Genomic DNA, 24,913 nt, shown 5'->3' with positions numbered 1-24,913 from the left:
TTTCATCAGGTGTAAGTTGTTTTTTATTGTCATTTTAATTAGGAGTATAACCCTGGCTTGTAGATGCTATAAGCTTCTTTAGGAAGATGGATTTGTACTGTGGTCTCTGAACTACAATAAACAGAAAGCCATTTCATTCAGGTCCGCTATTAGTGGCTGCCTCATCCCTGCATCCAACCTTTGGTTGCCCCAGTCACAATGACCGTTGGCCAATTTGTGCAGAGTCACATTTATGCCCTGGCCGTTCACTGGACTGGAACAATTACTCTACTTTTCAGTGATCCCAATTTGGTATTGTCATGCTTGTAAAATCCAACTGTAAACTCTACCTTTCCCTGGTAGTCAATCAAGAAGACCTGGACTTTGGTTCTTTTTAAATTATCAGTAATACACTTTATTTACTTTATACTCACTCTCAAAAGGATTTGAAGTAATGTGCTTTAGATATGGCTTTGCTAAACTGTGACCTTGAGCAGGTTGTAACACTCATAAAACTTCTAACCATTCACAGTGTTTCCCTATTGTGAAGCACTTCTACATCCTTTCTCTTGTTAAAGTTATTACCCTCAGAGAATGCCAGTTGACCTATATGCTTCTGGTAAAGCTAGCAGGTGGAAAACACTTTAGAAAACAAGGGCAGTGGACAAATGCAAGGGTCCCCCTGTTAATCTACTGATGAGTAGGACTAGAGTTTCAGTATGTGGGTCCAACTTTGGCTTCAACTCTGGCCTCCGGAGAAGTTCCCATCCTGGATATTTGGCAAGAATGAGAGGTCAGAAATGCCAAGACCAGGAGGTCAGCGTGGATATTCTGCCAAGGATCCATACAAGGAACTTCTTGGAAAGAAATGAATTTGAGGAATTTGGCCTGAATATCAGTAGCTACAAAAGGGCCTTGAGTTTTCCTAGCAGATGATTTCAGGAGTATCTAAATTCTGGATTTAGGGATTATAGACTATAGCTTAAATTGCAAGCCTAGAGCCTAAGAATCATAGCATTTCAGAGTTGAAATAAGCCCTCTTAACTGTTCTTTCTGTCCTGATCCTCGTCAGTAACCCCTCTAGGGTTTCATGTAGTCTCTGCTTAAAGAGTTTGTCTCCTACCAGATATCTCACTTCATGCTTGGGACACAATAATCATTAAACAATTATTTTTCCTTTCAAGCCCAGGCCTTCTTCCTTCTAACATGACTCATTTATTATTCTCCCAATAATGGGCAAGTGGGCTTTTACTGAACTCAAATCTGTTTCCATGTAATTTCCTCCAACTAGAAGATTTCTCTCCTTGTGCCTTTGGATATATTTTCTCAGTGATCATAGCAACCCTAAATGATTTCTGAAACAACACACAAAGCCCCTGAGAATTGACACATCTTCCTTTTTACTTCCAACTTCTCCTTGTCTTCTGCATCTCTTTCTTTTCCTCTGATCCCCTTATAATTCTTCTGGAAATGAAGCATGAACTCATAGAGAGAAGGCAAAGGGTTCCAGGGGAAAGACAAGAGAAACTTGGTTGAAGCCCTGACAAATTTCCACCTCTAAAGCTTTAAAGTAAATATTACTATTTACTGGATGAAGATGGGGGTATAATGATAGGATATACGTGGATATTCATTATAGATTGCAACATACTATAAAAGCTACCAAATACTTTAATGTTAAATTCTAAAAGACCTCAACCATCATGTAGTCCTGGCTTCTTGTTTTACACTAGAACATTAAACAGAGGAGAAAAGTGACATGTCCAAGGACCACAGCACTAGTTAGAGGCAGAGCTAGCAATGAAAGCCAGATTTTCCAACTCACAATTCTTTGCTTCTTCTATGGCCTCTCTGTTGAACAATGAAATCCATAAGAATCATCCACACAGAGACCCTAAATAGTACCCCCACACGTTAGGTGCTCAGTGACTAATGGCTGAAGAAACATATGAGTAAATGGTTAAAGGAATGACAGTACTTATTCACGATGATGACATTTTATAGTTTCCCTCCAAATGTCACTTCTATTTTCAATCATTTTTAAATTAGGTCTCTGTTAAGGAGCTTTGTGCTCAACACGGACCTGTGAAGATTAAATGGGACCACGCATGCAAGTCCTGAAAAGCAGCGTCTGGCAATCAGTAAATGCTCACTAATTATTTGTGTTCTCTGTTTCTAACCATTTTTCTAAAAAGACTATGCTGATGCCATCGACACTCACTAATCTGAAAATCACCTTTCAATCTATGAACCAAAGGAATTCTGCAACTGCCAGAGTACTACTTTGTATTACTACTCCCTGTTGATTCCTACCTTGTACCTTTAACTAGGCCATCCACACGTGCCCCTGGCTGTTGCCATCCAAAAAGACACACTTTCTTTCTCTGAACTTGTGTGTACTTAGCCCATGACCTTTGGGCTCTGTCCCCCATTCCCAGTCAGGACTTGCCTGTTGGACCTGACAAGATATTTGGCTTTACCTTAGTTGACCCTTAGCGTTCTTACTCCCTCTCCTTCAATCTCCATCTCCATCATGGTTTTGGAATTTCCCCTGGTTCCCTGTACTCCAGGCATTCTGGCAGCTCTGTTCCCCCTAAACAAGGCCCTTTCCCTTGACCCAAATTAGTGTGTCTGCCTCTGCCTTATATACAGGTCAGACACTCTCTCTATTGAAGCATTGGTTATAAATACTGATTTTTAATACTTGGGGCTGGCAGGTGGATATAAGCTCTTCATATTTCTGTGTTTCAGAAAAGAGAAACAGAGGTATCTTTAGTCCTTATTTTTTTCCATGTTTGTGTATAAATTCTAGTCAGTTAACATACAGTGTAATATTAGTTTCAGGTGCAGAATTGAATGATTCATACATACAACTTATATACAACACCCAGCGCTCATCACAAGTACCCTCCTTAATACCCATCACCTATTTAGCAAATCCCCCCATCCACCTCCCCTCCAGCAACCCTCAGTTTGTTCTCTATAGTTAATAGTCTGTTTCTTGGTCTTCCTCTCTTTTTTCTCCCCCTTTGTGGTTTGTTTTGTTGCTTAAGTGCTTTTGTTTTTTTTAAATCATATGATATGTGTCTTTCTCTGACTGACTTCTTTCACTTAGCATAACACTCTCTAGCTCCAACCACATTGTTGCACAAGTCAAGATTTCATTCTTTTTATGGCTGACTAATATTCCATTGTAATCTTCTTTAGCCAATCATCCGTTGATGGACATTTGGGCTCCTTCCATGATTTGGCCAATGTTGATAATGCTGCTATAAACTTTGGGTACATGTATCCCTTCAAATTGGTATTTTTGTATTCTTTGAGAAAATCCCTAGTAGGGCAATCGCTGGATTATAGGGTAGTTCTATTTTTAACTTTTTGAGGAACCTCCATACTGTTTTCCACAGTGGCTGCACCCGTTTGCATTCCCACCAACAGTGCAAGAGGGTTCCCCTTTGTCTGCATCCTCGCCAACCTCTGTTGTTTCTTCTGTTGTTGATTTTAGCCATTCTGACGGTGTGAGTTGATATCTCATTGTAGTTTTGTATTTCCCTGATGATGCATGGTATTGAGCACCTTTTCATGTGTGTGTTGTCCATCTGTATGTCTTCTTTAGGAAAATGTCTATTGCCCATTTTTTAACTGGATTATTTTTCTTCTTTACTTTTGGGTTAACTGAACGAGCTCTTTCCATTCCTTTCCATATGTTGCCTCTGGTCTCCCATTTTAATAGTGCTCAGATTTGACTTGCCCTTGAAGAATGATTCTTGTGTGCTTTATTGGGTTATTTTCCCTTTGAAGGCTTCATACACCTATCACACACATGTATACACACTGCCATACATGATCTGTATCAGTTGCCAGAATTCTTTAAAATTTTTTTAATGTTTATTTCTTTTTGAGAGAGACAGAATGCGAGTGGGTTAGGGGCAGAGAGAAAGGGAGACACAGTTTCCAAAGCAGGCTCCAGGCTCCGAGCTGTCAGCATAGAGCCCCCAACGCGGGACTCAAACTCAGGAGCTGTGAGATCATGACCTGAGCCAAAGTTGGACACTCAACCGACTGAGCCACCCAGGCGCCCCTCAGTTGCCAGAATTCTTGAAGCTTCCTTCTTAATCTGAGTGTATCTGACAATTCATCAAGACTAAAGTCTAAACTTGGGGTAATGGCAGTAAACAAGAAAGAGGTTTGGTAAATTCACCAATTGGCATTATCCTTGAAGTTCTGGTGCGGATGAGACTTATTTATTATCTTTTTAACTTCTGTGCCTTCTGATACATTACCACTTAATATCTTCTTATTTAATAGTCTGTCTACTCCTGCTAAATCCCAGCCAGAATGTCAGTTGCTTCAGAGCATGGACTTGATCTGTTTATATTCACAGCTCTATCTTCAGAACCCAAAACACTGTGCTTGACAAATAGCAGGCAACCAATCAATGTTTGTTGAATAATAAATGGATGAATGAATGAGTGAATGAATGAAAAGCAGAGTGAAGTTTTGGTTAGATCACAGCCTTGGGCATCAAAGAAATTCCTGTTCAAGTTTGGTGATGCCACTTTCCAGCTATGAGGCTTCTCTGAATTTCAATTTCTTCATCAATAAAAGGGGGATGGTAATGTTACCTACCTCATAGGTTTTGGGGAAGAATTAAATAAGAGAATGCCTATTACTTTTTTAATTTATTTATTTAAATTCAAGTTAGTTAACATACTGTGTAGTATTGGTTTCAGGAATAGAACCCAGAATTTAGTGATTCATCACTTCCATATAACACCCAGTGCTCATCCCAACAAGTGTCCTCATCAATGCCCATCACACTAGTTTAGCCCAGCCCCTACCCACCTCGCCTCCAGCAACCCTCAGTTTGTTCTCTGTACTTAAGAATCTATTATGGTTTGCCTGCCTCTCTGTTTGTATCTTATTTTTCCTTCCCTTCCCCTATGTTCATCTGTTGTTGTTGGGTTTTTTTAAATTTATTTATTTATTTTGAGAGAGAGAGAGATAGTATGAGTGGGGGAGGGGCAGAGAGAGGGAGAGAAAGAGAATCCCAAGCAGGCTCCACCCTGCCAGGGCAGAGCCACAAGATCATGACCTGAGCAGAAACCAAGAGTCAGACACTTAACCGACCAAGCCCAGGCGCCCCCTTCTGTTGTGTATCTTAAATTACACATATGAGGAAAATACGGTATTTATCTTTCTCTGACTTATTTCACTTAGCATAATACACTCTAGTTCCATCCACATTGTTGCAAATGGCAAGATTTCATTTTTTTGATTGATGAATAATATTTCATTGTGTATATATATATACACAGTATATATATATATATACATATATATATCTCACATCTTCTTTACCCGTTCATCAGTCAGTGGACATTTGGGCTATTTTCATAATTTAGCTATTTTTTATAATGCTGCTATAAACATTAGGGTGCATGTGTCCCTTCAAATCAGCATATTTATATCCTTTGTAGTGCAATTCTACATACATACTTGCAATTCTGCAAGTCATAAGGTAGAAGATATTTGTAAATGACCTATTGGATAAAAGGTCAGTATCCAAAATCTGTAAAGAACTTGTCAAAAACTCAACATCCCCCCAAAAAATAATCCGGTGAAGCAATGGGCAGAAGATATGAATAGACACTTTTCCAAAGAAGACATCCAGATAGTTAACAGACAGATGAAAAGATGCTCAACATCACTCATTATCAGAGCAATACAAATCAAAACCGCAATGAGATACCACCTCACACTTGTCAGAATGGCTAAAATGAACAACTCAGGAAACAATAGATGTTGGCAAGAATGCAGAGAAAGGAGAACACTTTTGCACTGTCGATGGGAATGTAAACTGGTGCAGCCACTCTGGAGAACAGTACGCGGTTTACTCAAAAATTAAAAAGAGAGAGAGAGAGAGGGAGAATGCTTATTAAAATTCTTAGCACAGGGGCACCTGGGTGGCTCAGTCAGTTAAGTGTCTGACTTCGGCTCAGGTCATGATCTCACAGCTTGGGGGTTCGAGCCTTGCATTAGGCTCTGTGCTGACAGCTCGGAGCCTGGAGCCTGCTTCGGATTCTGTATCTCCCTCTCTCTCTCTGCCCCTCCTCCACTCTCTCTCTCTCTCTCAAAAAATAAACATTTAAAAAAAGTTTTAAAATTCTTAGCACAGTAGCTGCCATATTTTCAGAACTAGATAAATGTTGACTGTTACATCTATTCTTTTCAGTGAAAATCCTCAAATGTTGAAGCTTATTAGAGATAATTGAACTAATTTAATGACTAGTAGTTATGGCTGTACAGAAGACAAATTAGTTTCATTAATGTGTCAGCAAGATTTTACTTATAGAGCCACATTGACAAAACATGTATCAGTCACACCTACCATGTTTAAAACATTGTACTAGGATTTCAGGAGTGGGCAAGACGCAAGGATGGATATGACATATTCTCTTTCCTCTAGGAACATAAAATCTAGAGGACCCCCTATGTGTGCTGTACTATGCTACGTAAATAAAAATATGAGAGACTGTTGCCTCCCACATCATCTGATTGACTTTTTGTGCTTTGCAGAAAATTATTCTCTAACACTTAACCTTTTGTTTAAAACCTTACAATGAGCAACCCACTGCCTCATGAAACATATCACTCTACTTGGAAATGGTAGTCACCATTGGAAAGATTTTCCTTGAAATTTACCACAAATCTGCCTTTCTCTGGGGCACCTGGGTGGCTCAGTCGGTTAAGCATTCTGACTTTGGCTCAGGTAATAATCTCGCCGTTGTGATTTTTGAGTCCCACGTCGCGCTCTGTGCTGACCTCTTGGAGCCTGGAGCCTGCTTCAGATTCTGTATCTACCTCTCATGCTGCCCCACCCCCCCCCCTTGCATTCTGTCTCTCTCAAAAATAAATAAACATTTTTAAAATTTTTTAAATCTTAAAAAAAAACCTGCCTTTCTGGAATTTCTATACATTGATCCAACTTCTGCCTTCTGGACACACCCAGAAAATTTTTTTTTTCCTTTATACATCAGAGGTTAGCTAAGTAAGGCCTACAGGCAAATCCAGCTACTCATTTGTTTTTGTAAATAAAGTTTGTTGGAACACAGCCAAGCCTATTGGTTTATCTGTTGTCTGTGGCTGCTTTTGCACAATTACAGACTAGTTGCAATAGACAACTTATGGCCTCTTTGATCTCTGCTGTATATGGCAGACCTTGAAACAATAATATGTCTTCACATAAAGTGGGAAGCCTAGAACTGTGCCTAGATCTCTGGGTGGGAGCTAATGAAGGCAGAATGAAGGCTCAGTATCACCTCCCTTGTCCTGGACACTGTACTTCTAATTATGTGGCCAGAGATTAGGTTGGCTTTTGACTGACACAGAATACTAGAGTGTATAAAGGACTCCATTTCTGAGATTATTTTCCCCAGGAGCTTCTGTTAAGTTATGCATCCCTACCTTGCAGTGGTGTAGCATAGTGTTAGAAACTATGCACAAAACTTTCCATCTTTCCAGCCTGTCCAGAGAAATCAGAAAAAAATTTAGCATATATTAAAAGGCTGTATTGGTCAGGGTCAGACAAGAAGATGTTCTACTCAAGCTAGGATTTTTTAAGAAAATATAATAAAGAGACTATTGACATACCTGTGGGCAGGGTTGAGAGAACTAACAAGGGAATTTGTCACCACCCTTTCTCCATAAAGGTGAATGGGGAGGGAGGGATTTTTTGGGGACTCGTAAAAGCTGGAGCCATGGAAGAAGGGCTGCCCAACTGGAGCTGCGGTGGTAGAGACACAACCACTGCCAGAACTAAGCTACGAGGAAGGCGGGAAAGGAGGGAAATATTTCCCTGATGTGCTCTTCCCCCACCCTCTGCTACCATGGATGGAGCCCAACCTGAAGCTAAAGGGCAAGAGAGCCACCCCCATAGGGTGTGCCCCCATAGGGCACAGAGCAAGACCAAGTATATGCAGAAGTTGGGGCAGAGAATGACAAAAGCTAAATGATGTGCCAGGTACTTAATAAATGCTGAATGAGTAAACAGATGAATGAATGAAGTGAGCCCAAGGTCTGTTGTCCAATTAATGTTTGTTGAACTGCAAAATGAGTGGGAAGACAGTGATCTCCTTTATGGCCTCTTGCCTCAGAACTATCACTGGTACTGCTTGGCATTCCATATTTTCTACCCCCAATGGAACATTTGTCCTGTGCTCCACTCCCTCTGCACCTTCCCTAGCCTCAGCTGACCACTTAGGGCTTCCTGCAAGAGTGTAAAACGAGTCTGGATCCTTCTGAACAGACCTAGGACATTATCAAAAAGAGGGCAGTAAGTCCTGAAATTATTCTCAGAATTTTAAATGCATTCTAGAATGTTCAGAGTTTTATAAATGAAAACCAGGGGTGCCTGACTGGCTCAGTTGGTACAGCATGAAACTCTTGATATCAAGGTTGTAAGTTCAAACCCCACATTTGTTATAAAGATTACTTAAAAATAAAATCTTTAAAAAAAAGGAAAAGAAAAATTCAGCATCACTGTACTACATGGAGAGAAATTGGTGGCTTTCGAGAAAGCTGCCCCAGACATTTGTGTTACAGACTCTGGATTCACCAGACACCTCATTATCAAGTGCCTTGGGGCTGGCTGTTTGATGTTCAAGTGGCCTTCGTCACATCATAGCCTTCTATTCAAAGATGTCTGGGCTCTCCATTCATTTTGCTAGTATCAGTAATGTTGAGATAGTGGGGTGTGTGTGAGAGAGATCCTCAGTGGCCCGCTTGTCACGTCCTCCTGCATCAGCTGAATCAGCATGGAGAAATATTCAGCACTTAATTCCTCGAAGGATATTCCTAAGGGTTCTGAATTTTAAAGACATAAAAATTATTTGAAGGCATTATTTGGTCTACTACTCTAGCTAGATTGTTTTATCAAGAAACGTGCAAGACAGGATCGGGCACTAAATTAGGAATTGCTGTCCATACGCCAAAGCAAATTTTAAAAAGTTAACTGCAGACACGTATGGGCCAATTTTGTATTCAAGTCCTGAAATTGTTTTTGTTCTCACAGTGGTACAACTATCAGTTGTCACCTTGTGCCCCACAGCCTGAGGCCAGTCAGTTTCTAGAGTTTAAAATGTCCTATATAAAACCCAGGGCCAGATATATTGGAAGGAGCAAGGTGGGAACCATGATCCATGATGGACATAGTCTAAGTGGGACAAGCCCATACCTAGAGCCCAATGATCAACTTTGTCCTCACCAAAAGTTAGTCACACTTTGAAAAGCATTCTTCTGCCAGTGTTCCTGTGTTCCATGAGATAGAATCAAACCTGAGCTTCATGTTGGAGTGACCAAATGCCCAAAGTCAGCCATGGCTGTGATGGGACTTGTGAATAAATTTTACTCAAGGTCTCTAGGACCAAATTTCATAAGACCTATCCCAATTAGGATGACTGTCAAAGTTTGAGTAAGACCTAAAGATTAGATAGTGGTGCTGTATCAATGTTAATTTTCTGATTTTAATCATTACACTGTTAAGGTAAGAGAATACCCTTATTCTTGGGAAAACACACTGACATATTTAGGGGTTAAGCGGCACCATGACTGAGGTGCCTGGCTGGCTCACTTGGTCAAGCATCTGACTCTTGATTTCATTCAGCTCAGGTGATGATCTCACAGTTCGCGAATTTGAGCCCCACGTTGGGCTCTGCACTGATGGTGCAGAGCCTGCTTGGGATTCTCTCTCTCTGTCTCTGCCCTGCTCTCTTTCTTTCTCTCTCAAAAGAAACAAATAACTTTTAAAAACTTTTTAAAAAGGGGCCTCATGACTGCAACTTATCCTCAAGTGATTCAGAAAAAGTAATAATTTGTATATGTGGAGACGAAAGAATAAGTTAAATGTGGTAAAATATTTAACTGTTAGGGTATCTGAGTGAAAGGTTTATGGGCTTTTACTTTTTTATGATTTTTGCAACTTTTCTGTACGTTTCAAATTACTTCATAATAAAGTTGCCAAAAAACTAATTGCAAAAAACTAGGGCTGTCGTCTGCCTGTCACTGAAGTGCAGTGATGGTGGTCAAGCTGGGGCTATAGATTGAGTCAGAAATGGTGTCTCCTCTTCTGTCATCCTTAAACTAAGATGAGTCATTTTCTCTTTCAGCTAAAGAACTCTTCTATTCATGGAGGTGAAAACTAAGGAAGGTTTCCACATGAACCCTGAAGGTAAGGGAAACTTGATCACGTGTCCTTCTGTGACATCACCCATCGGTCCTGCTGTCCATTTCAACCAGGGCAGGGACTCATGTATCTTGGCTCACAGAGTAAATAATTCCAAAACAGTCATCATCTACATGGTCTCATGCTGCTGTTCTCAAAGACCCTTTAATCTTCTGAGCCTGTCCTGCTCAGAGAAACCTTCTCTTTTTCTAAAGGAATATACCAAAACTCTCATATCTTTTATGAGAGATTTTTATTTTCTTCTTCTGTTTTCTGTACTTGAGAGATTTTCAACAATAACTGTGTTACTTTGAAAATCAGGAAAAGAAATATTATTCTTGTTTTCCCAAGCAGCTCTACATAAATTCTTGCCATAGCTTTCTGTGCCCCTCTTAGCCCCCTAATACTGTCACTGCTGCATGTCTCCTCCCTCCCACCTCAATGACAGACTTCATGGAAAGACTCATATGTGCCAGGCCCTGGATCTTCTCCATCTACCATTAGCAAGGGAAATCATTTCATGGCCCAATGGCCCCCTGAGTCCCAGGCACAATCTGCCGGTTTGGATCTCACAAGCTACTGGTTGCCTCTCCCCACCTACAATATCCTATTGCCATTTTGGCATCGGAATTGGGTAGAAGTATTTAACTCACATTTTCCGTCTTCATCCCAATTCAAATACCATGCCCTTATTCCATCTCCTTAGGATACCAGGCCCAGCTGACAAATCCATCACATGAAGTATTAAGACTCCATTTTACATATGGAAAAACCAAGCCATATGGCTTGCCTCTGTATCTACTACAGTAAAATGGGATCTAGACCCACTGAGACCAACGTGACTGTGTAACCCTGAGAATGCACTCTTGTCTTTCAGAGGAAGTTAAAGACTCTTGAAGATGTGAAACTGACTGGGCCATTGGTAGAAGAAACTTGTGGCCAAAATTGTCCTAGGATTTCCTGAGACCACCTCAGGATATTTACTAGTTTTCCAACATTGAAAAAGTGATAGCTCTTTGAAGGTCATATGGCACTTCACTGTCAAAAACCAAGCCTGAGCTTTCCATTTGGGCCAGAAGTTCTCAACCTGAGCACTGTTGAAATTCTGGGCCAGATAATTCTTTGTCATGGAGGCTGTTCTGCTCATCCCTGAGATCTCAGCAGCATCCCTAACCTCTAGATGCCACTAGGACACCACCCCCACCCTGCTTGTAACAATCAACAATGTCCCCAGATATTCCCTAAGGTTCCAGGGAGGACAAAATGTGCCCCCTAGTGATGATAATAAAATAACACTTCTAGACATTACCAAATGTCCCCTGGGTAGGGGCAGGGTGAAGCACAATCTGCCCCATGGAGAACCACCACTGTAAGTTACCTCAGCCCAGCAAGAACTTCTGCTTTTCATACAAATGGACTGAAATTCATAGTATCTGGAATAAAATTAGCAAAGACTTGCAGAAGGACCGCCATGAGTTGTCAGAATGAATGCTGTGGCACAACAGGACCCTATGCCATAATGTACCCTGCCCGGGAGTATGTGATGACATTGCAGCTGGTGAATCAACCTAGCCAGACAACCAGCCTCTATGTGTTTCTACTTTCTGGGTTTCTGCCCCTTGATGCCAAATGCCTCATAGGATTTGTTTGAGTGAAACACAAGCGAAGGAGAACAGGGTAGCGCTGAATAATGTGAGTAGTCCTTCCATTCATGAGGGCAAAGAGATCCAGAAAAAGCACTGTGTAGTCTTAACTGTGTTGCAAAGCACCAGGGGGATTTGGCTGCTATTTTTTATTTTATAGACCACATTATTGCACTAAAGATTTAGTGATCTCCAGTGATTTCATAAAGTTTGATATTTTTCAACAAGTAGAAACCCATTCTTGGCAGTGGTTTGATGGGAAATCCCTTTTTCCATTCCTCAAAGAGTGTAGAGCAAGTGAGGCTCTGGCCGCAGATTTACCCATGGTACCACGTGGTGAACCAAGGCCCCAAGAATAAATCCCGAAGTACAAGTATTGGAATACAGTCTTCCTGCTCATCTCCAAGCATGCCTCTTTTTCCCCTGGCTGTTCTCCATCCCCCACACCCACCTCTCTTTATCCTCCATCATTTATCCCACTGAGTGTTTGGTTTGAAAGGCTACCTCTGCTACCCATGAGTATCTGTGAAAACACAGGCAAGAATCTAAGAACAGTTGCACGGTTGTCCAAGAAAAGCAGAAATACGGCTCAGTTTCAGGGTGAGAAGAACATCCAGAAAGCAATGTTCTTAAAGGAATCCAGGGAGAAAAATCTCTCTAAAAGAGAGATTGCAGTTCCTGGCCAGGATTCCACCAAAAGTGCCACAGTCCATTTTGTGACCTTTAATCTGGTTTTTGGTCTCTTTAACTTAATTATTAACCCTTCAGTCTTGTCCCAATGTGATCACTCCCTAACAAGCTCTCCCTAGCAACCTCCTCCCAAGGGTGGAACAGAACGTCACTCTGACTGGCATGCCAGGTTCTTTTGCAAGAGCTTGGCATCCTCTGGGCTCTCCCCGTTCCATCTCTCCCACATCCAGCCTTTTCCCAAGCTCCCATCTGCACAACTCTGACCTGACTGCAGTGATGGAGGTATTGAACTCCAGCCCCACCCTGTCCAGTACACTAGCCATTAGCCACATGCAGCAATTTACATGTAAATTCTTTGAAAATAACTTTTAAAACTCAGTTCCTCAGTCACACTGGCTACATTTCAAATGCTCAATAGCCACATACTCCTCTAGCCTGAGGCTGTTACTGGCAATGGGGAGTTCTGGAAAGGAGGTTCTGGAGAAGAAGCCTAAAATTACCAGTTGTGTAGGGAGGGATAGAAAAGAGTACAAGGAACAAAATTCCAAAGGGGAAATGAAGGGGGACCAAAGAAAAACTGGATATCCTTTGCCAAGGGCCCAAACCTAGCCAAACATACATCTACTCCATCACAAAGCTCTCTATGTTGACACTTGCAAATAAAGGAGCCACTGGGGTCAGCTTTGGGTCCTGCTTCCTTCATTGTATGGCCACTGGATTCTGTGGGCTCCTTTTGAAGCAAGAGACAAAAGCAAAGGGGAAAATGTAACCAGCAGTGTCTGCCATGCCCAGTTATACCCAGAGCTGTGGATAGGAAGGAGGGGCTTTCTACCCTTCATCCCTGAAGCAACCTCCCCAGAGAAGCCCCCTGTTTCCTCCACCAGGTCACATCTTCCCACTGTTGGCTTGCATGGCACCTGCAGAACTCCCTTAATACTTGTGTCAAGTACATGTAAGTGTTTTACTAGCTTCTCTCCACTACCAGACTAAGTACTAAGGGGGTTGTTTGAGCAAAACACCATGTTCTCAGGGCCCTGCCCATGCCTGTTGCACCATAGATGCTCAGTGAATATTTGTTGAAAGATGGATTGATGAGTGGATGGGTGGATGGATAAATGGATGAGTGAGTGAGAACACTACACTAGGTACACCCTGCCTTTTTCTGAAAATGCATTCAAAAGGACTGAATCAAGGGGCGCCTGGGTGGCTCAGTCGGTTGGACGTCCGACTTCAGCTCAGGTCACGATCTTGCGGTCCATGAGTTCGAGCCCCGCATCGGGCTCTTAGCTGATGGCTCGGAGCCTGGAGCCTGCTTCCGATTCTGTGTCTCCCTCTCTCTCTGCCCCTCCCCCATTCATGCTCTGTCTCCCTCTGTCTCAAAAATAAATAAACGTAAAAAAAAAAAAAATTTAAAAAAACAAAAGGGCTGAATCTTGATTTTCCTTCTTCCTCCCCATTCTCACTTAATTGGGTCCGTCCTGCGAGAATTTATTGTTCCACCCCCAATCCCAGCCTAATTCAAGGACCTTGGCCATTACATCTTTGATTGGACAAGTGAGTTTTTGTTAAGAAAGGGCTTCTTCTGAGGGAAGCTGAGTAAAGGGGAAAGAAGAAAAAAGAGTGAATATAAGCCGCTAAGAGAGACAAGTAATTATCTTGCTGCATCAGTAGGTCACATGTTTTGAATGAAGAAGCAGGTTTGAAAGAACATTGTACATGACTGAGAAGGGTTGATTTAATCCAGTAGAGATGGGATGTGCTTGTATAAGAGATGGACCAAAGTGAGGGGAGATAAGGGGACTTGGGGACTGGTAGTGGTTTCAAGAGGTGGCAGAGATACTCTGACACTCTGGCAACAGGCAAGGAGGTGGGGCTTTAACCCTTGCACCCATCTGCTGCCCCACCTCCCCACCACCCTTTGAACTTCCAGATCCTCCTACTTTACATACCAAGGATGACCAGAGGCTGAGGGGCCAAGGTAAAACAAGTGCCCAGCTTTGAGAGAACCCTACTGAACTTCTTAAACCACCTGAATAAGATGACCCCACCCTTCTCTGAGGCTCTGAAAGAGTTTTCCCATGAAATTGCCTTTCAACAACTTGTCAAAAGCTTAATGGTAAATAAAATATCCCTGGGTATTTTAAATAACCCTCAGGTGGACACAGTAATGGAATTCAGAGAAGTGGCGAGAATTCTTAAAAACAAAGAAACAGTCTGTGGGACATCAAGAACTATTGTGGGGTGCCTGGATGGCTCAGTCAGTTGAGCATCTGACTCTTGATATTGGCTCAGGTCATGGTCCCAGGATCATGAGATAGAGCCCCTCATGGGGCTCTGTGCTGAGCATGGAGCCTGCTTGAGATTCTCTCTCTCTCTCTCTCTCTCTCTCTCTCTCTCTCTCTCTCTCCCCCTGTCCCACTCACACATGCACCAGTACAGGGTCTCTCTCTCTCTCTGTCTCTCTCTCTCTGTCTCTCTCTCTCTCTCTCAAAAATAATAAACATTTTCAAAAAGTTAAAAAAAAAAAGAACTATTGCAATCACTCTTTACTGTTTGGTGGGAGACGGGGCTCATGCTCAACCACACACACTAACACAGGGAGATTGGCTATCAGCAGCTGCTGAAACTTTTGCCACAACACAAATAAGCCATTTCTGTACTCCCCAAGTGGGGACCTTTTCCATGTATTTACACCATGAAAGGACAGGTTTTTATTAGGAGATTGCTTTTGTGGTATTAAAATTTTTTATTGAGACTTTTCCCCCCTCAATTATAAAAGTAATAATTTTTTTGTTGTTTGTTTTTAATTTTATTTTTTATTTTTTAAAATTTACATCCAAATTAGTTAGCATATAGTGAAACAATGATTTCAGGAGTAGATTCCTTAATGCCCCTTACCCATTTAGCCCATCTCCCCTCCCACAACCCCTCTAGTAACCCTCAGTTTGTTCTCCATATTTATGAGTCTCTTCTGTTTTGTCCCCCTCCCTGTTTTTTATATTATTTTTGTTTCCCTTCCCTTATGTTCATCTGTTTTGTCTCTTAAAGTCCTCATATGAGTGAAGTCATATGATTTTTGTCTTTCTGGGACCAATTTCACTTAGCATAATACCCTCCGGTTCCATCCATGTAGTTGCAAATGGCAGTATTTCATTCTTTTTTGATTTCCAAGTAATACTCCATTGTGTGTGTGTATATATATATATATATATATATATACCACATTTTCTTTATCCATTCATCCATAGATGGACATTTGGGCTCTTTCCATACTTTGGCTATTGTTGGTAGTGCTGCTATAAAGATGGAGGTGCATGTGTCCCTTCAAAACAACATACCTGTTTCCCTTGGATAAATACCTAGTAGTGCAATTGCTGGGTTGCAGGGTAGTTCTATTTTTAATTTTTTGAGGAACCTCCAGACTTTTCCAGAGTGGCTGCACCAGTTTGCATTCCCACCAGCAGACATTCACAGAGCTTCAAAGAAAAGGCTGGATTATAATGGGGTCTTTTAGGCAGTCAAGGACATTCAGAAATGCATTCCAGAAATCCAGGTGTTTATCAGCCCCTCTGCTTAGGCAAACCCATGGAAAACATCCCAAGCCATTTATATTTTGACTTGTAAATAAATTGGCAGTTAACATAACTTTGAGTGTCAGCAAAGCAGCAAACTTCCCTTTCAAATCATGTTGTTCTTGTGGTAATATTAAAATTAATTTCTGTCTCTAATGGTGAGTTGAGAAGCATGGGAATGCAACAATAGGATGTCTGCCAGGCCAAGGATGACAATCATTGTGGATAATCTTCCAAGAAGAGTGTTACAAAGAAAATGAGAAATTGACTAACCTTTTGAATATTGACTCCTTAATCTTTTTTCCCTTTGGTGGTCTCAGAGAGGGTTGTCTGGAAGACATAACATCAATTATATGTTGTGCCGTGAGGTGATATTACTATTGTAAAGCGGTGAGTCAGCAATGACTTACCAGGTTCTGCCAGGCCAAGGTCATGGTGGCCAGGTATGCAGATATTTGCACAGGCCCACTCTACCTCTGTGAGCAAATACATTGGTACAGGAAGCCTAGCAACCAATTGAGAGCTAGACCTACTGTTTGTTATGCTAATGGTATGGTGAACTTATTAAGAAATATATGGAGAGATCCTTTTATAATTGACAATGGCACTTACTTCTTAAGATGTTAAGCATATTTTAGCAGATTTTTCTAAGTGCAGCTGTCTTACTTTGGGATACAGAAACGCATCAGTATTCAAAGCTCACTTATAAAGCAACCACATCTTTGTTAGCTTTGTTACCCATCCATCTTTGAGTTCAAATTAATACACATGAACAGCTTCATTGGAAGAATCAGTAGGGTCTCATATCTCTCAGTAATGGGAAGGGCTTGTTGATTAATGGGAAGAACATGTTGCAGAGCTCAAGGTCAAGTGCTTTTTCAGTGGCTCTGTGAATTAAATAATGTATTATATGTGGCCTTATAAACTATTCGGTCAGTCATCCAACAAGTGCTGTTGAACACCTGTGAACATACACATGTGACAGTGTGAGGGAGCTAAAAATGTAGAGGAAGCAAGACAGGTTACTCTGAGACTTTGATGATGGTATTCACAATGGATCAGCCGTAGGCCAGATGTCAGAGATTTCCCACTTATTTGTAGGCCTGCTGCTTGGTTAAATATAGTAGGTGCCATCTCAGTCACTACAATGCCCAGCCTCTTTGTATCTTGGAAGCTTAATAACCAAGGGTTTACTTGTCACCCAAGTCACAGTTCATTGGGCATCAGCAGGGGATGCAGGATCCTTCCATCTATTGGCTATGCTTGGCTCTTAGGACCTTTAAGTCCTTAATTTCATCTTCCTCTGGCCAGTAATGGGTGAGAGAAAGAGAGAGAATGAATGAGCAAGTGAGAATGTGTGGAAAGTTTTAAATACCAGGACCAGATTAGAAGTACATCACTTCTGCTCACTTTCAGACGCCACAACTCAGTCACCTGATCCCACCTAATTACAAGGGCTTCAATGAGGTGATCTTTAACTATGTGCCCAGAAAGAAAAGGAGAATCAAATTTCTCATGGACAGCAGAAGTTTTTATCATTCCTGGGAATGGTCTTCCAGGATTCTGAGATGGCAGGGAAAAGTAAATAAAGAGGAAAAATGCTTTCACACATTCTTGAGAATTTCTTCTTAGGCATGTTAACTTTCTCAGGTATGCACACAGCCTACTGTCAATGCTTTAAAGATTCTCCCATCAGGCACTTGACCAATGCACTTCATCTTTTCAAGCCTCAGTTGCCCCATATAGAAAAGTGAGAGGTTGGGTCAGAATCTTTTCAAGCCCTTTTTCCTTTCATATCCAAAATTCTAGAACTTCTGCTATCCATTTTCTCCTGAGACAAATAAGCAGGGAGGCAGGAAGCCAATGCCACTAGGGCAATAATTTATTTTTTATTTTAACTTTAATTTCTGTTCTTACTTCCCAAGCCCAGGTTTCTATAAATTAAAATGTATATAATAGGGGCACCTGGGTGGCTCAGTAGTTAAGCATCTGACTTTGGCTCAGGTCATGACCTCACTGTTCATGAGTTTGAGCCCTGCTTCGGGCGAGCTTGAGCCCCAGTCTGACCTCTGCGCTGGCAGTGCAGAGCCTGCATGGGATTCTATCCCTCTCTCTCTGCCCCTCACTCACTTGCAACCACTCTCAAAAAAAAAAATTTTATATATATATATATATATATATATATATATATATATATATATAATAGACAAGGTTGTTACCAATATAATAGTGATTTTTTATGGCAAAATAAAGTTTTGTGTGTGGGTGAATAGCACATTCACACACACGTATATAACACACACAAAGGTTCCTCTGTGAAAAAATAATCTTGTTTGAACAGTCTTGCAAAACATATTCTCCTCCTACTCTCCTGCCCTGTGTTAGTCAGTTTTGTAGTGATAACATACAGTACTATTTCAGTGGCTTACAACAACATTTGCTTTTTGCTCACTTTATGTAAAAACAGAGGATCCGCTGTGGGCTGGCAGTGGCTGTGCTAGGATGGGATGGACTCTGCTAGGCTTATCTAGGTTCCACCTGTCTTCTCATTCTAGAACCCAGACTAAGGGAGTAGCCACTATCTGGGACATCCTGAGGGCAAGTGGAGAAGAAGAACAAGAAGGCCTAAGCCAAATCATGCAATTGTTTAAGACTTCTGTTCACACAGCAAAAACAATTACAACCATTCACGTTCCATTGACCAAAGCTTTCCACATGGCATTGAAATGGGATGTGTGTTCCTCCCACAGGATATAGGATTATGTTCAATGACAATGGATGGCAATATGCAATCCTGTGACTGTGAGAGAGAAAATATTTGAGGATTATAATCCAGTCTGCTTATACTCCCACTACCTCCATTGAAGTTCTAAATGCAACACTTTTTATGGAGACGAAACCACTGTACCTCCCTCCTTCTGTGGTGGAAAGTTCTTGGGTTAGAGACAGTTAGGAGGGAGAAGCCATCAGTCCCAGGGAAATAGAGGGATTAGCTAGTCCTCATTATAGGCTGGCACTGTTTTAAGCTCATTGCCAAAAGTGACTCATCTGATCTTCATAACAGCTTTATGAAGTCGGTCCTAATATTATTCCCATTTTACAGAAGAGGAAACTAAGGCACAAAGAAGTTAAGTAAGTTGCCTGTGAACACACATCTCGTCAGTGGCAGAAACAGGATTCCAACCCAGATGTTCTGGCTCCAAAATCCCTGAAGGGAAGAGAAATGGATGGTTCCTACGCCATGGGTGAGCTGTTTGCTATTAAGCTATGCTTTTAGGGGAGACATAATAATAATGTCTGAAAGGGGCAGACATTATTTCAGTAAGACATTGCAAGTATGTTTTTCAAAACATACCAAAAAACTGGACATTCTCGGATCATTGGGATATAGGCCACTGTCCTAAGCATCATCCTGCATAATCTCTTCTCTCATGGAGTATACACGTTAGTGGAGGGAGACACACTATTGACAAATAGCTAAGGAAAAAATATCATAGGTCATATGATGTTAAGTGCCATGGAAAACAATTAAGTGGGACCAGGGAATGAAGAATACAGAGCAGTGCTGGAGATGGATTGCAATTTAAAGATTGTGGTCAGTGCAAGCCTTGCTAATGTGACATTTGAACAATGGTACAAAAGAAGTAAGGGAGATCAGTGTTTGATGAATGAATAAATGAATGCTCAAGCAGATCTAGCTATCCCCATGAGCCTTAAAAAAAAAAAAAAGGATTATTTATTACTTTACATACATACCCACCCAAGCTATCCTTTCCCCTGGTGTAACTCAAGCTCCTCTTCTCTCTCAACTGGCTGTGGCAACACCCATTCCACCAAAGGATTTCCTACAGGACAGAAGGGGATATTGGGAATATGCAGAGGTCATTGTTCACATTGTTCTGGGGCGGTGGGGGGGGGTGGGGAGGGTGGGATGAGAGGAGAGGGGTTGATTTAGGTTGTTGTTAGTACATCTAATATTGCATCTCAGAGAAGGCTGAGCATATTTTGCTCAACGAGGTAGTGAGCCAGATACAAAAACAGACGGAGCTAATAGAATTACTGATCAATGAGCAAATGAGAGAGTGCGAAGACTTTGGTGGTGTGCAGAGATTAACCTGACTAATATCAAGACTGCAAAAGGAGAAGAGTATTTGCTTTCCTGCTCTCCCTCTCTCTAGGAATGAGAGGGGTCCGATCAGGAGGAGCCAGGACGTACAAAGCAACCATCCCCCCAAGAACTTTTAAGAAGTTCCAGGGGCACCTGGTGGCTCAGAGGTTAAGTGTCCCACTCTTGGTTTCATGACTTGGGATCATGACTCAGGTCATGATCTCCCAGTTGGTAGGTTCGAGCCCTGCATCGGGCTCTGCCCTGACAGAGTGAAGCTTGCTTGGGATTTTCTCTTTCCCTTTCTCTCTCTGCCACTCCCTTGCTCATGCTCTCTCTCTCAAAATAAATAAACTTAAAAATTAAAAACAAGTTCCTTATGTGGTCCTAATGGAAATCCTGGATTGAAAACCACTGATTTCTGTGTAGCAGCTATATAAAACACAATCCACAATTTATGGTGTTTTTTTTAAAACGTTATTAGTTGATAGATGATCTCAAAAGAAACTGATTACCGTGACAATCAGGCCAACGTTTTCCACCATCTGTCCAAAGCGTGCCCTTGTTGGGGAGGATTGCAACTCACCCACATGTTATTCTTGCCTTCAAGCCAAGCAGGTTGCGCAAACACAAGCCTCCTTCCAGTCAGAGATGCTGCTGGGATGCTGTAGCCAGTGAGTGGAAGTGGTGTAAGCGATGCCTCCAGCCATGGGGATGCATTCAGCGCTCTGCTTTTTTTTTTTTTTTTTTTTTTTTTTAATGTTCACTTATTTTTGAGAAAAAGAGAGTGCGTGTGGGAGAGGCAGAGAGAGAGAAGGAGACAGAGGATCTGAGTCATGCTCCTCGCACTGACAGCAGAGATCCCAATGCGGGGCTCAAACTCACAAACCCTGAGATCATGACCTGAAATTGGCTGAAATCGGACGCTCAGCTAACTGAGCCACCCAGGTGTCCCCAGCGCTCTGCTTTATTAAAGGGACTCCAGTGCAAAGGCACATGCAGGACAGGTGGCAGTTTACAGGCGGCAGGAGCCAGAAGAGCTTTCTATCGAAGCTCCTGTATGCTATACCAACCCAGGGTCCGCTCCAGCTTAGACAAACGCAGCCTCTGCGGATCATCTGCTTCTCACAGCATGGCACACGCCTCCTGCTGGATGCGTCTTCACAGAGCACAGTCTTCACCAACTTCTCCCCAGGTGGCACCTCTGGGAGTCCTGGGAGAGGAGGGAGGGAGGGCATTTTATATCAGTCTCTGTATTGTTTCTAATAGCTTTCACACAGCCATGATGTTCTGACTAAACTGCTGGGCTCTCATGGGATGGTCGTTTTATGTAAAACTAGTTCCCTTGTGGCAAGTTCCAGAAGTTTCCCACCAAAGGATGTCTCACAATAGGGAATAAGATGGAAAACTGAGAAGCGATAAAATGTGGACTGGATAATTGCAGTGATAAAAAATAATAATAATGGATGGTCACGTGAGCAAGGGCCCTGCTATGGAAGTTCACAGGCAAATGTGTAAATATGTCGTCTGGGCTCTGGACAGATAAACATGTGGGCACACATTTGCATGCGGGCACACGTTTGCATGCCTTCATTTCCCACACTCAGACCGGGGTTCCCGAGCACTACTTCTCCAGCTTTGTGGGTCTGCCTCAAAGAGCCGCTGCCACGTTCTCCTTAAAGCTTCTTCCCTCCTCTCTCAAAGACAGAAGACTAAGCTGGCTCCACATCTGGTGTTTGATAACACTAACATAGGACCCGTTCTCTTGTATGCAAAGTGTCATCCCATATCTTGGATTCACTTATTCATTCTACAGGCAGTCACTGACCGTTGACTTTGGGCAAAGTTTACATAATGGTCTTAATCTTGAGCCTTAATCTCCACCTCCTGATGCTCTCCCCACCCTACACAAAGTATGTCTTCTGGTTTCCAAACTAAATGTTGGCATTCTGTATTGGAAAGATGAGCGGGACTCCTGGAAATCAAAGCGTACCTATGGGGTTCTCTCCCTGTTATTTTAGCCTCAGGCCATGTAACCCAGGTGGAACAGCAGGTAAAGAGATCTGGCAAGCAGAGAACCCCAACCAGGCAGACCCCAAAGGAGGCACCTAATACATTTCCTAACGCTAAAAACAATGGATCAATGCATGTAAAATTTGTTCCCAAGAAGTAAATCTTTTTACATTTTTAGGACAAGAGAGACATTTGAAATTTGATTTGCATTCAAGTCAGGAGATGTGGCAGGCAGTGTCCTAACCATTTATGGTGGGAGACTCAAAATGAGGGGGGGAAGGCAAGAGGATCTGAGGTGCTCAAAGCTTCCTGACCATCTGAGACTTGTTTTTTTTTTTAATTTCCTGTATTCTTGTTCAAAGTTTCTTCTTAGAGTTAATAAATTCAAAAGTGTTGAGACTTGAAATTGATTCGTATCTGTACAACATTCTTAACTGTGTAAATACTCTTTACGGGGTATCTAGTAAGCTCAGAAAAATACAGCAAATGGATGATAGTTTTTGTTCTAATTTTTTCTTAGTGTAAAATGTAAATATATAAGAATGTAAAATGTAAATATTCAGAATAACTTACTTGAAACACATTTTACCCAACAAAACTCATCAGGTAATTTGTTCTTATTTACTACTCTTTTCATTGTTCCATCCAATTTATATGCTGCAAAATTGTGGGCTTTTTCTATTTCATCCCTTTTTGGTAAATAAGGTAAATATATCCATTTAAAATCAGGAGCTTCATCAAATTTTATTTTCTAATTTCTTATGTCTTTTATTCAATGTGCTTAAACCAACCAACCAAAAAAAAAAAAAAAAACCGGTTCACCCATTTTTCCCACCCCCACCCCTCCACCTCTGGCAACCACCAATCTGTTCTCTACATCTAGGAGCTTAATTTTATAGATATAGATAGATGATAGATATATTTTTTTTAGATTCCATATATAAGAGAGATCACACGGTATTTGCCCTGCCATGTGAGTTTTGATCAGTCTTAACAAAATCCACAGTTTGCCAAAGCCTGGAACAACTCAAATATCCATCAAGTGGAGAATGAATAAATAAGTTTATTTATGGTCTTTCATTCAATATGACATTAGGGAAGATAAATAAGATGCAGTGAAAATGAATTTTGTAAAATGACAAAAATTGTAAAATTTTGTAAATTTTGTAAAAGGGTAAGTCATTCAGCATTGTAGAATTAAAGAAATTAAAGAAGCCAGACATACAAGCTCAGAAAAGGCATGTTGTGTGATTCCAATTCTATAAAGTCCAAAAGTCAACTGTGGTGTTAGAAGTCAGAGGAATGGTTTCTGTTGAGTGGGTAGAGATTGGGAGGAGACGCTAGGAGGCCTTTTGGGGTGCTATTAGTGGTCTATTTGTTAACCTGGTTATAATATGGGCATATTCACTTTGCAATAATTCATTGAAGAGAATACTTATGATTTGGGCAAATCTTATGTGTGACAGTCTTTAAAGAAATCCAAATCTTGAATTGGGCCCTACTTGTATCCATCAAGAATTGAGCTTGCCATAGCTACGTAGGTCCTCAGAACAACTGCCTAGCATGATGATCCATTTCTAGAGTCAGGAGAAGTGAGTCAAAATTCTGAATAGAACACTGGGGCAATAGTGGCAGATGAGGCAGGCCAGGTTGGGTACTGCACTCAGGGGATCACCAGGTTTTGGGGAGCAAGTCCCACAGAGCAGTAGAGCTGAAATCCCCTGCATTCAAGGTTGGTTCAGGGGCTAAGTAGGGCAGAATATGCAGATGGTGAGTACACAGTAGGTCTACCAGTGGATAGAGAATGGGGAGTGGTGCATTGGGAACTGAGAGCTGTTATTTTTAACTCTCAGGGGCCACATGGCCTCCCCTCCTATGGTTCACCCTTTCCACTCTGGATAGCGGGATCAGCCCACACCGTGGGACTGTGGCCCTGATTTTCCATCCAGGGAGAGTAGGTCTTGTTTCTTAGAAAGGCAAGCTGTGAGGCCTAAATTTCCAGACTTTTTTTTTCCAACTGTTGGCGTGTGTAGAAGAGACTTGGCTTAATGGAAGAGGGTGATGAAGGGAAGCTTTCAGAAAACATGGCCTGGACAGCATCAGCATTGATGCAGAAAAAAAACGAGGAAGAAGGGAGATTTTGTGGAGATCATACCACCATGGGACATAGCATTGTGGGAAAGTATATTTGAATAAGATAATCGGAGGTGGGAGAGCATGAAGATGGGGTGGGGCGTGGTCTTTGAGGATTCAGAAGCAAGGCAGCTGGTCACGTGTGGCTGACTTCCCACAAACCTGCTCTTCATTTCCAAATCTTGAACTTTTATTTTTATTTTTATTTTTTGAGGTTTTTTTTAAATATAATTTATTGACAAGTTGGCTAACATACAGTGTATACAGTGTGCTCTTGGTTTTAGGGATAGATTCTCATGATTCATTGCTTACATACAACACCCAGTGCTCATCCCAACAAGTGCCCTCCTCAATGCCCATCACCCATTTTTCCCTTTCCCCGGCCCCACTCCATCAACCCTCAGTTTGTTCTCTGTATTTCAGAGTCTCTTATGGTTTGTCTCCCTCTGTTTGAAACTATTTTTCCCCTTCCCTTCCCCCATGATCTTCTGTTAAGTTTCTCAAGTTCCACATATGAATGAAAACATATGATATCTGTCTTTCTCTGACTGATTTA

At 41.6% G+C, this 24,913-nt stretch overlaps 1 protein-coding gene across 2 annotated transcripts in view; it reads left to right on the top strand.

Moving 5' to 3' along the window:
• The window catches only part of PRLR (prolactin receptor), a 165,030-nt gene that overhangs the window by 108,134 nt on the left and 31,983 nt on the right, over window positions 1-24,913 (top strand). For both annotated transcript variants that reach the window (XM_060634473.3, XM_060634472.2), the window contains exon 2: window positions 10,146-10,207. The gene's annotated coding sequence lies outside the window, so the exon portion shown is untranslated. The remainder of the gene's footprint in view (window positions 1-10,145; window positions 10,208-24,913) is intronic.

The sequence above is a fragment of the Panthera onca genome, chromosome A1 (assembly GCF_046562875.1).
Source record: "Panthera onca isolate mPanOnc1 chromosome A1, mPanOnc1 haplotype 2, whole genome shotgun sequence".
Taxonomy (NCBI): domain Eukaryota; kingdom Metazoa; phylum Chordata; class Mammalia; order Carnivora; family Felidae; genus Panthera; species Panthera onca.
The sequence above is the reverse complement of the archived record's forward strand: the minus strand, read 5'-3'. Positions and strand labels throughout refer to the sequence as shown.